This window comes from Triticum dicoccoides, chromosome 3B, assembly GCF_002162155.2.
Source record: "Triticum dicoccoides isolate Atlit2015 ecotype Zavitan chromosome 3B, WEW_v2.0, whole genome shotgun sequence".
NCBI lineage: Eukaryota > Viridiplantae > Streptophyta > Magnoliopsida > Poales > Poaceae > Triticum > Triticum dicoccoides.
The window spans coordinates 727,755,886-727,769,566 of NC_041385.1; positions in this window are offsets into that span (position 1 = coordinate 727,755,886).

The following is a 13,681-nucleotide window of genomic DNA, read 5'->3' on the forward strand; positions in this document are numbered from 1 at the left end:
GCGCAGCCGCTCCAGCGGAGGCGAAAAAACGCGCGCGCGCGGCATAAGTAGTTCAGCGCGCGGGACGAAACGGCATCGCGCACCGCTTATTTCGTGTGCTCGCTTCCACGCGCTACACACACTACTAGGAGAAAATCTACTAGTAGCGCTTGAAATACCTATAGCAGTAGCGCCGGGTCTAGCGCTACTGCTAACACGCTACAGCTAAGTTGTAGCAGTAGCGCTGGTTAGTGCAATGCTGCTGTTAAGTATGGTTAGCAGTAGCGCTGCACTAACAAGCACTACTGCTAACTATCTGTAGCGCTGCAGAAAGGCAAACGCTGCTACTAATCCAGCTCTGCTGCTAGATGCCTACCAGCGTTGCTGCTAGTACTCCTGCTTTCACAGATTCATGCCCCCTCTCCACGCAAAAATAAAGATTCATACACCCTCTACATATTTGTGATGTATTTGTACAGGCTCTATATAGTAGTTTCATCAGATCACAATAAACATACACTATTCTCATCATATCATACACATACAGTAGTCTCGTCATACCATCATCATCATCATCATAATCTTCAACACAAATATCATCGCATCTCGAAAATAGCGATACACAAGTCATGTCATGTCTGGAATAAGTGCAACTGCATGGTGATGGCACACACACAAGTTTCATCATCTCTATCTAAACCATGATGTAGAAGAGAAGAGCGATCAACATGAGCAAGACCACGACTATGTAGTACTTGAGGCACCGGCGGTCCCGCCCCCGCTTTTGCCGGAGCGTCCACCTCAAGTAACTACTTTTTGCTTCGGCTCTAATGTCGAACCCTCTGTGGCCAGCACCCGGGTACTTGTCCACCTGGGCCTGAGCGTCTGGTCAGTGGTCGTAGACTCCTGGAACCCTCCCAACAAACACGGCGTAGCAGTCCTTCGCCATCTCTGATCTATGTACCTGCATCGTCAGTTGATGAATTGAACGATAATATGCAACATAATGTACTTAAGAAAACATAGAGGCATAACTAGCAAAATACAAGCAACCTATAGTAAACATAAATGACGAAGTTCCTCATACCCAAACTAATTAACTAGAGCGATCTACGCTAGTTTAGGACCACAGTTTTATTACATCACATAGTTTCGCCGTCCATAAATTCAAAGTTTTGTGATAGAAAGATAGTAGTGACACATTTTCATCGACAATCAGTCCTCCATGTCGGCGGTCCAATCTTCATAGTCAGGGAGGAATCACCCGAGCTTCTTCAAAGGCTTCAGGTCCAGATGCTGAGCGACTAGCAGTGCTCGTACATCATCCCGCATGATTGGCCCATGGTAGAACATCCCTGTTGGTTCGAGGACCTGCGTCATGATCACTTGGGCAAGTTCACACTATACATGATAAAACTCAGATCGGATTCGATGATCCGGTGTCTTTCCTATGCTTGTGGCCCAGTTGACAATCTTGGCATCGTTGGTAGTAGCTGACATGTGAAGGCGTTGATTATCCCTTCTGTACTTGAGCAGGTGATGCATGAGGTAGAATCCACCAGCCTTACTGGCGTGCGGTTGCTGGATGTAGCAGAAGTTGGTCTTATGGCTGAAAACCAGCCCGTTCATCCTGTACTTTTCACCTTGATATATCCACTAGACATGCTGAAGGTTAACAGGGCACTATCGAGAACACTCTTTATGTGCTTGTAATACTTTTTCTTGATGTTCTTCGATGAGTCCAAGTACATAACATGGGAGTATTCTGGGTACAGAACGATGAGGACGGCGCCCCCCACCCCGCCCCTGCGCTGCGCAAATTAAGTACACCTCAAATTAGCCTCCATGCTTGCAAAGGAATGATTAACACTTACGAAAGGATATGCGTGGATGACTTACGTGGGATGATAAGGTAGGAGAATCGCTTCCTTGTCCTTATTAGCGATCATGAAGTCGGTGATTTACCTGCTCGCATAGTCATGGTGCTCTCTGCAGACTTCCAAGAAGCTCTCGTGCATATAGTACGGGTCCGCGAAGCAGATATATTTTATGTTCTCGATCCTGATGAAGTGTTGAGATACAACGCATACATGCAGATGAACTACAAATCCAGCTTGGTCATGTGGAACATGTCGTAGATGTAGTCAAATCGCAGGATGAACTTATCTGCGGGCCATCTCTGACGACAACTTCCCACCCGAGACCCGAGCCGTGCAAAGCGGGTATCCTGGTTTTTCTGAGATGAGAAGGCTTTTCTCTCTGTCCAGCACATCTTCATGGAGTATCCTTAGATCATTGTTCAGTATGTGCTCTAGCGCTTTCGCAGGTAGGATCGGTTCGCCGTGACATGGAAATGAAGGAAATATGCCCTAGAGGCAATAATAAAGTTATTATTTATTTCCTTATTTCATGATAAATGTTTATTATTCATGCTAGAACTGTATTAATCGAAAACTTAGTACATGTGTGAATACATAGACAAAACACATTGTCCCTAGTATGCCTCTACTTGACTAGCTCGTTAATCAAAGATGGTTATGTTTCCTAACCATAGACATGTGTTGTCATTTGATGAATGGGATCACATCTCTAGGAGAATGATGTGATGGACATGACCCATCCGTTAGCTTAGCATTATGATCATTACAGTTTCATTGCTACTGCTTTCTTCATGACTTATACATGTTCCTCAGACTATGAGATTATGCAACTCCCGAATATCGGAGGAACACTTTATGTGCTACCAAACGTCACAATGTAAATGGGTGATTATAAAGGTGCTCTACAGGTGTCTCCGAAGGTGTTTGTTGGGTTGGCATAGATCGAGATTAGGATTTTTGACTTCGTGTTTCGGAGAGGTATCTCTAGGCCCTCTCGGTAATGCTCATCACTACAAGCCTAGCAAGCATTGTAACTAATGAGTTAGTTGTGTGATGAAGTATTACAGAACGAGTAAAGAGACTTGCCGGTAACGATATTGAACTAGGTATGATGATACCGGCAATCAAATCTCGGGCAAGTAACATACCGATGACAAAGGGAACAACGTATGTTGTTATGCGGTTTGACCGATAAAGATCTTCGTAGAATATGTAGGAGACAATATGAGCATCCAAGTTCCGCTATTTGTTATTGACCGGAGATGTGTCTCGGTCATGTCTACATAGTTCTCGAACCTGTAGGGTCCGCACGCTTAACGTTCGATGATGATTTGTATTATGAGTTTATGTGATTTGATGACCGAAGATTGTTCGGAGTCCCGGATGAGATCACGGACATGATGAGGAGTCTCGAAATGGTCGAGACATAAAGATTCATATATTGGAAGGCTACATTCGGACACCAAAATGGTTTGGGTCGTTTCGGATAAGTTTCGGAGTACCGGGGGTTACCGGAACCCCCCCTCCCCGAGGAAGTTATTGGGCCTCATGGGCCTTAATGGAGAAGAGAGAGGGCCGGCCAGGAGGTGGCGCGTGCCCCTTGCCCCAATCCGAATAGGACAAGGGGAGGGGCGGTGCCCCCCTCCTTCCTTCTCTCCTCCTCCTCCTTCCCCCCTTCTCCCACTTGGAATAGGAAAGGGGTGGCGAATCCTACTAGGTTTGGAGTCCAAGTAGGACCCCCCATGGCGCGCCTCCCCCTTGGCCGGCCCCCTCCTACCCCTCCTTTATATACGTGGGGAAGGGGGCACCCTAGGACACACAAGTTGATCTTTTAGCCGTGTGCGGTGCCTCCCTCCACAGTTACACACCTCGGTCATATCGTCGTAGTGCTTAGGTGAAGCCCTGCGTTGGTAACTTCATCATCACCATCGCCACGTCGTCGTGCTGAAAAAAATCTCCCTCGGCCTCATCTGGATCAAGAGTATGAGGGACGTCATCGAGCTGAACGTGTGCTGAACGCGGAGGTGCCGTATGTTCGGTACTTGGATCGGTTGGATTGCGAAGACGTTCGACTACATCAACCGCGTTATTGAAACGCTTCCGCTTTCGGTCTACGAGGGTACGTGGACACACTCTCCCCTCTCATTGTTATGCATCACCTACATAGATCTTGCATGGTCGTTGGATTTTTTTTTTGAAATTACCGCATTCCCCAACAGTGGCATCCGAGCCAGGTCTATGCGTAGATGTTATATGCATGAGTAGAACACAAAGAGTTGTGGGCGATAATAGTCATACTGCTTACCACCAACATCTTACTTTGATTCGGCGGTATTGTTGGATGAAGCAGCCCGGACCGACATTACATGACCGCGTTCATGAGACTGGTTCTACCGACGTACTTTTGCACAAAGGTGGCTGGCGGGTGTATGTTTCTTCAACTTTAGTTGAATCGAGTTTGACTACGGCCGGTCCTTGTTGAAGGTTAAAACAGCACACTTGACGAAAAATCGTTGTGGTTTTGATGCATAGGGAAGAACAGTTCTTGCTAGAAGCCCGTAGCAGTCATGTAAAATTTGCAACAACAAAGTAGAGGACGTCTAACTTGTTTTTGCAGGGCATGCTGTGATGTGATATGGTCAAGGCATGATGTGATATAAATTGTTGTATGAGATGATCATGTTTTGTAACAAAGTTATCGGCAACTGGCAGGATCCATATGGTTGTTGCTTTATTGTATGCAATGCAATCACCATGTAATTGTTTTACTTTATCACTAAGCGGTAGCGATAGTCGTAGTAACAATAATTGGCGAGACGACAATGATGCTACGATGGAGATCAAGGTGTCGCGCCGGTGACGATGGAGATCATGACGATGCTTCGGTGATGGAGATCATGAGCACAAGATGATGATGGCCATATCATGTCACATATTTTCATTGCATGTGATGTTTATCTTTTATGCATCTTATTTTGCTTAGTACGATGGTAGCATTATAAGATGATCCCTTACTAAATTTCAAGGTATAAGTGTTCTCCCTGAGTATGCACCGTTGCTACAGTTCGTCGTGCCGAGACACCATGTGATGATCGGGTGTGATAAGCTCTACGTTCACATACAACGGGTGCAAGCCAGTTTTGCACACGCAGAATACTCGGGTTAAACTTGACGAGCCTAGCATATGTAGATATGGCCTCGGAACACTGAGACCAAAAGGTCGAACGTGAATCATATAGTAGATATGATCAACATAGTGATCTTCACCATTGAAAGCTACTCCATCTCACATGATGTTTGGACATGGTTTAGTTGATTTGGATCACGTGATCATTTAGATGACTAGAGGGATGTCTATCTAAGTGGGAGTTCTTAAGTAATATGATTAACTGAACTTTAATTTATCATGAACTTAGTCCTGATAGTTATTTTGCATGTCTATGTTATTGTAGATCAATGGCCCGTGCTACCGTTCCTTTAAATTTTAATGCGTTCCTAGAGAAAGCTAAGTTGAAAGATGATGGCAGCAACTACACGGACTGGGTCCGTAACTTGAGGATTATCCTCATTGCTGCACAGAAGAATTACGTCCTGGAAGCACCGCTGGGTGACAGACCTGCTGCAGATGCTACTGATGACGTTAAGAACGTTTGGCAGAGCAAAGCTGATGACTACTTGATAGTTCAGTGTGCCATGCTTTACGGCTTAGAATCGTGACTTCAAAGACGTTTTGAACGTCATGGAGCATATGAAATGTTCCAAGAGTTGAAGTTAATATTTCAAGCAAATGCCCGAGTTGAGAGATATGAAGTCTCTAACAAGTTCTACAGCTGCAAAATGGAGGAGAATAGTTCTGTCAGTGAAAATATACTCAGAATGTCTGTGTACCATAACCACTTGACTCAACTGGGAGTTAATCTTCCTGATGATAGTGTCATTGACAGAGTTCTTCAATCACTGCCACTATACCTGGCCATACCTCGGGCCGGGCCGGGCTTCGGGCCGGGCCTAGCCAAGCCCGACGAAAAAAAACCAGGCCCGAGCCAGGCCCGGCCCGGCCATCGGGCCTGTTTTTTGGGCCCGAGCCCGGCCCAAACATGTAAAAGCCCGTCGGGCTTCGGGCCGGCCCGGCCCGACCTTTAGAGAAATGCAAAAACGACGGGCCCGGGCCCGACCCGGCCTGGCCTTCGGGCTCAAATTCTAGGCCCGAGCCCGGCCCGAGAGCAGCGTCGGGCCGGGTTGGGTCAGGCTTTTTCGGGCCGGGTCGGGCCGGGCTTCCGATGGCCAGGTCTAACTACCACCAAGCTATAAAGGCTTCGTGATGAACTATAATACGCAAGGGATGAACAAGACTATTTCCGAGCTCTTCGCGATGCTAAAGGTTGTGGAGGTAGAAATGAAGAAGGGGCATCAAGTGTTGATGGTCAACAGGACCACTAGTTTCAAGAAAAAGGGCAAAGGGAAGAATGGGAACTTCAAGAAGAACGGCAAGAAAGTTGCTTCTCAAGAGAAGAAACCCAAGTCTGTACCTAAGCCTGAAACTGAGTGCTTCTACTGCAAAGGGACTGGTCACTGGAAGCGGAACTGCCCCAAGTATTTGGCAGATAAGAAGGATGGCAAAGTGAAAGGTATATTTGATATACATGTTATTGATGTGTACCTTACTAATGCTCGTAGTAGCGCCTGGGTATTTGATACTGGTTTTGTTGCTCATATTTGCAACTCGAAATAGGGGCTACAGATTAAACGAAGATTGGCTACAAACAAGGTGACGATGCACGTGGGAAATGGTTCCAAGGTCGATGTGATCACCATTGGCACGCTACCTCTACATCTACCTTCGGGATTAGTTTTAGACCTGAATAATTGTTATTTGGTGCCAGCGTTGAGCATGAACATTATATATGGATCTTGTTTTATGCGAGACGGTTATTCATTTAAATCATAGAATAATGGTTGTTCTATTTATATGAGTAATATCTTTTATGGTCATGCACCCTTGCTGAGTGGTCTATTTTTGTTGAATCTTGATTGTGATGGTACACATGTTCATAATATTGAAGCCAAAAGATGCAAAGTTGATAATGATAGTGCAACTTATTTGTGGCACTGCCGTTTGGATCATATCGGTGTAAAGAGCATGAAGAAACTCCATGCTGATGGACTTATGGAATCACTTGATTATGAATCACTTGGTGCTTGTGAACTGTTCCTTATGGGCAAGATGACTAAAACTCCGTTCTCCGGAACAATGGAACGAGCTACTGACTTATTGGAAATAATACATATAGATGTATACGGTCCAATGAGTGCTGAGGCTCATGGTAGGTATCGTTATTTTCTTACCTTCACAGATGATTTGAGCAGATATGGTTATATCTACTTAATGAAGCATAAGTTTGAAACATTTGAAAAGTTCAAAGAATTTCAGAGTGAAGTGGCAAATCATCGTAACAAGAAAATAAAGTTTCTATGATCTGATCGCGGAGGAGAATATTTGAGTTACGAGTTTGGTCTTCATTTGAAACAACATGGGATAGTTTCACAACTAACGCTACCTGGAACACCACAGCGAAATGGTGTGTCCGAACGTCATAACCGTACTTTATTGGATATGGTGCAATCTATGATGTCTCTTACTGATTTACCGCTATCGTTTTGGGGTTACGCTTTAGAGACGGCTGCATTCACTTTAAATAGGGCACCATCAAAATCTGTTGAGATGATGCCTTATGACCTATGGTTTGGCAAGAAACCAAAGTTGTCATTTCTTAAAGTTTGGGGCTGCGATGCTTATCAAGCTCGAACCCAAATCGGAGAAGTACATCTTCATAGGATACGCAAAGGAGACTGTTGGGTACACCTTCTATCACAGATCCGAAGGCAAAATCTTTGTTGCTAAGAATGGATCCTTTCTAGAGAAGGAGTTTCTCTCGAAAGAAGTGAGTGGGAGGAAAGTAGAACTTGATGAGGTAATTGTACCTTCTCCCTTATTGGAAAGTAGTTCATCACAGAAATCAGTTCCAGTGATTCCTACACCAATTAGTGAGGAAGCTAATGATGATGATCATGAAACTTCTGATCAAGTTACTACCGAACCTCATAGGTCTTCCAGAGTGAGATCCACACCAGAGTGGTATGATAATCCTGTTCTGGAAGTCATGTTACTAGACCATGGTGAACCTACGAACTATGAGGAAGCAATGATGAGCCCAAATTCCATGAAATGGCTTGAGGCCATGAAATCTGAGATGGGATCCATGTATGAGAACAAAGTGTGGACTTTGGTGGACTTGCCCGATGATCGGCATGCCATAGAAAATAAATGTATCTTCTAGAAGAAGACTGACGCTGACGGTAATGTTACTGTCTACAAAGCTCGACTTGTTGCGAAAGGTTTTTGACAAGTTCAAGGAATTGACTATGATGAGACTTTCTCACCCGTAGTGATGCTTAAGTCTGTCCGAATCATGTTAGCAATTGCCACATTTTATGATTATGAAATTTGGCAGAGGGATGTCAAAGCTGCATCCCTGAATGGATTTCTAGAAGAAGAGTTGTATATGATGCAACCAGAAGGTTTTGTCGATCCAAAGGGTATTAACAAAGTGTGCAAGCTCTAGCAATCCATTTATGAACTCGTGCAAGCCTCTCGGAGTTGGAATAAACGCTTTGATAGTGTGATCAAAGTATATGGTTTTATACAGACTTTTGGAGAAGTGTATTTACAAGAAAGTGAGTGGGAGCTCTGTAGCATTTCTAATTATATGTGGATGTCATATTGTTGATTGGAAATGATATAGAATTTCTGGATAACATAAAGAGATACTGGAATAAGAGTTTTTCGATGAAAGACCTCGGTGAAGCTGCTTACATATTGGGCATCAAGATCTATAGAGATAGATCAAGATGCTTAATTGGACTTTACAAAGCACATACCTTGATAAAGTTTTGAATAAGTTCAAAATGGATCAGTCAAAGAAAGCGTTCTTGCCTGTGTTACAAGGTGTGAATTTGAGTCCGACTCAATGCCCGACCACTGCAAAAGATAGAGAGAAAATGAAAGTCATTCCCTATGCTTCAGCCATAGGTTCTATCATGTATGCAATGCTGTGTACCAGACCTAATGTGTGCCTTGCTATAAGTATAGCAAGGAGTACCAAAGTAATCCCGGAGTGGAGCACTGGACAATGGTCAAGAACATCCTGAAATACCTGAAAAGGACTAAGGATATGTCTCTCGTTTATGGAGGTGACAAAGAGCTCGTCGTAAATAGTTATGTCGATGAAAGCTTTGACACTGATCCGGATGACTCTAAGTCGCAAACCAGATACGTATTTTTATTGAATGGAGGAGCTGTCAGTTGGTGTAGTTCCAAGAAGAGCGTCGTGGCGGGATCTATGTGTGAAGCGGAGTACGTTGCTGCTTCGGAAGCAGCAAATGAAGGAGTCTGGATGAAGGAGTTCATATCCGATCTAGGTGTCATACCTAGTGCATCGGGTCCTATGAAAATCTTTTGTGACAATACTGGTGCAATTGCTTTGGCAAAGGAATCCAAATTTCACAAGAGAACCAAGCACATCAAGAGATGCTTCAATTCCATCCGTCATCAAGTGTCGGAGGGGGACATAGAGATTTGCAAGATACATACGGATCTGAATGTTGCAGACCCGTTAACTAAGCCTCTTCCACGAGCAAACCATGATCAACACCAAAAATCCATGGGTGTTAGAATCATTACTATGTAATCTAGATTATTGACTCTAGTGCAAGTGGGAGACTAAAGGAAGTATGCCCTAGAGGCAATAATAAAGTTATTATTTATTTCCTTATTTCATGATAAATGTTTATTATTCATGCCAGAATTGTATTAACCGGAAACTTAGTACATGTGTGAATACATAGACAAAACATATTGTCCCTGGTATGCCTCTACTTGACTAGCTCGTTAATCAAAGATGGTTATGTTTACTAACCATAGACATGTGTTGTCATTTGATGAACGGGATCACATCATTAGGATAATGATGTGATGGACATGTCCCATACGTTAGCTTAGCATTATGATTGTTACAGTTTCATTGCTACTGCTTTCTTTATGACTTATACATGTTCCTCAGACTATGAGATTATGCAACTCCCGAATACCGGAGGAACACTTTGTGTGCTGCCAAATGTCACAACATAAATGGGTGATTATAAAGGTGCTCTACAGGTGTCTCCGAAGGTGTTTGTTGGGTTGGCGTAGATCGAGATTAGGATTTGTCACTCCGTGTTTCGGAGAGGTGTCTCTTGGCCCTCTCGGTAATGCTCATCACTATAAGCCTTGCAAGCATTGTAACTAATGAGTTAGTTGCGGGATGAAGTATTATAGGAGGAGTAAAGAGACTTGCCGGTAACGAGATTGAACTAGGTATGATGATACCGACGATCGAATTTCGGGCAAGTAACATACCGATGACAAAGGGAACAACATATGTTGTTATGCGGTTTGACCGATAAAGATCTTCGTAGAATATGTAGGAGCCAATATGAGCATCCAGGTTCCGCTATTGGTTATTGACTGGAGATGTGTCTCGGTCATGTCTACATAGTTCTCGAACCCGTAGGGTCTACATGCGTATCGTTTGACGATGATTTTGTTGGAAATATGCCATAGAGGCAATAATAAAATGGTTATTATTATATTTCCTTGTTCATGATAATTGTCTATTGTTCATGCTATAATTGTATTAACTGGAAACTGTAATACATGTGTGAATACATAGACCACAACATGTCCCTAGTTAGCCTCTAGTTGACTAGCTCATTGATCAGTAGATGGTGATGGTCTCCTGACCATGGACATTGGATGTCATTGATAACGGGATCACTTCATTAGGAGAATGATGTGATGGACAAGACCCAATCCTAAGCATAGCACAAGATCGTGTAGCCCGTCTTCTAAGAGCTTTTCTAATGTCAAGTATCATTCCCTTAGACCATGAGATTGTGCAACGCCCGGATACCGTAGGAATGCTTTGGGTGTACCAAACGTCACAACGTAACTGGGTGGCTATAAAGGTGCACTACAGGTAGCTCCGAAAGTGTCTGTTTAGTTGGCACGAATCGAGACCGGGATTTGTCACTCCGTATGACAGAGAGGTATCTCTGAGCCCACTCGGTAATGCATCATCATAATGAGCTCAGTGTGACTAAGGCATTAGTCACGGGATTATGCATTACCAAACGAGTAAAGAGACTTGCCGGTAACGAGATTGAACAAGGTATGGGGATACCTACGATCGAATCTTGGGCAAGTAACATACCGATAGAGAAAGGGAATTGTATACGGGATTGATTGAATCCCCGACATTATGGTTCATCTGATGAGATCATCGTGGAACATGTGGGAGCCAATATGGGTATCCAGATCCTGCTATTGGTTATTGTCCGAGAGGTGTCTCGGTCATGTCTGCATGGTTCCCGAACCCGTAGGGTCTACACACTTAAGGTTCGGTGACGCTAGAGTTGTTATGGAAAATAGTATGTGGTTACCGAAGGTTGTTTGGAGTCCCGGATGAGATCCGGACGTGACGAGGAACTCTGAAATGGTCCGGAGGTGAAGATCGATATATTGGACGAAGGGTATTGGAGTCCGGAATTGTTCCGGGGGTACCGGGTGACGACCAGCGTGTCCGAAAGGGGTTTCGAAGGCCCCGACAAGCGTTGGGGGGCCTTATGGGCCAAGGGGATGGGGAACATCAGCCCACTAAGGGGCTGTGCGCCCCTCCCACCCCATCTCACGTAACCTGGAGAGGAGGGGGCGCCTCCCCTCTTTTTTCTTAATGTTAATAAAAAAAGAAGAAAATTCTTGTTTTTTCTTTCTAAAAATCGATATTGGCCGAGAGACAATCAAATAGATTTTCTCTTTAGCGGGCATTTCCATGTCTTTGCTTTCTTTAGAGGCCCATTTTCCCGGGCATCAGTGAGTGGAATACTTAACAGTGATTACATTCTTATGTAGATTCCATTGCTCGAATGGGACTAGGGCAGCCGCCCCTCCCGGCTTGGGGGCAAGTTTCCTAGGGGTGGGGGCGCCCAAACCCATCTAGGGTTTCCCCTGTGGCCGCCCCCCCTCCCCTAGGGAAACCCTAGGGAGCCTCCTCCTCCCCCTGCCCCCTATAAATAGTGAGGGAGAGAGAGGGCAACCTCACCCTTCCCTTCGCGCAGCCCCTCCCTCCTCCAACACCTCCTCCTCCTCCGTAGTGCTTGGCGAAGCCCTGCAGGAGAACCACAAGCTCCACCACCACGCCGTCATGCTGTCGGAGCTCTCCCACAACTTCTCCTCTCCCCTTGCTGGATCAAGAAGGAGGAGACGTCCCCGGGTTGTACATGTGTTGAACGCGGAGGCGCTGTCCGTTCGACGCTAGATTGGATCTTCCGTGATTTGAATCGCCGCAAGTACGACTCCATCAACCGCTTTCTTGCAACGCTTCCGCTTAGTGATCTTCAAGGGTATGAAGATGCACTCCCTTCTCTCTCTCGTTGCTAGCATCTCCTAGATTGATCTTGGTGACACGTAGGAAAATTTTGAATTATTGCTACGTTCCCAAAAAGTGGCATCATGAGCTAGGTCTATGTGTATATTCTATGCACGAGTAGACCACAAGTAGTTGTGGGCGATGATTTGTTCAATTTGCTTACCGTTATTAGTCTTATCTTGATTCGGCGGCATTGTGGGATGAAGCGTCCCAGACCGACCTTACACGTACGCTTACGTGAGACAGGTTCCACCGACTGACATGCACTTAATGCATAAGGTGGCTAGCGGGTGTCTGTCTCTCCCAGTTTAGTCGAATCGGATTCGATGAAAAGGGTCCTTATGAAGGGTAAATAGCAATTGGCATATCACTGTTGTGGCTTTTGCGTAGGTAAGAAACGTTCTTGCTAGAAACCCATAGCAGCCACGTAAAACATGCAACAACAATCAGAGGACGTCTGACTTGTTTTTGCAGGGTATGCTATGTGATGTGATATGGCCAAAAGGATGTGATGAATGATATATGTGATGTACGAGATTGCTCATGTTCTTGTAATAGGAATCACGACTTGCATGTTGATGAGTATGACAACCGGCAGGAGCCATAGGAGTTGTCTTAATTTATTGTATAACCTTCGTGTCAATGAAAACGCCATGTAGTTACTTTACTTTATTGCTAACCGTTAGCCATAGTAGTAGAAGTAATAGTTGGCGAGACAACTTCATGAAGACACGATGATGGAGATCATGATGATGGAGATCATGGTGTCATGCCGGTGATGATGGTGATCATGCCGCGCCTCGAAGATGGAGATCAAAGGCGCAAAATGATATTGGCCATATCATGTTACTTTATGATTTGCATGTGATGTTTGTCATGTTTACATCTTATTTGCTTAGAATGACGGTAGCATAAATAAGATGATCCCTCACTAAAATTTCAAGAAAGTGTTCCCCCTAACTGTGCACCATCGCGAAGGTTCGTTGTTTCGAAGCACCACGTGATGATCGGGTGTGATAGATTCTAATGTTCGCATACAATGGGTGTAAGCCAGATTTACACATGCGAAACACTTAGGTTGACTTGACGAGCCTAGCATGTACAGACATGGCCTCGGAACACTAGAGACCGAAAGGTCGAACATGAGTCGTATGGTAGATGCGATCAACATGGAGATGTTCACCGTTGATGACTAGTCCGTCTCACGTGATGATCGGACATGGCCTAGTCGATTCGGATCATGTATCACTTAGATGACTAGGGGGATGTCTATCTGAGTGGGAGTTCATTAAATAATTT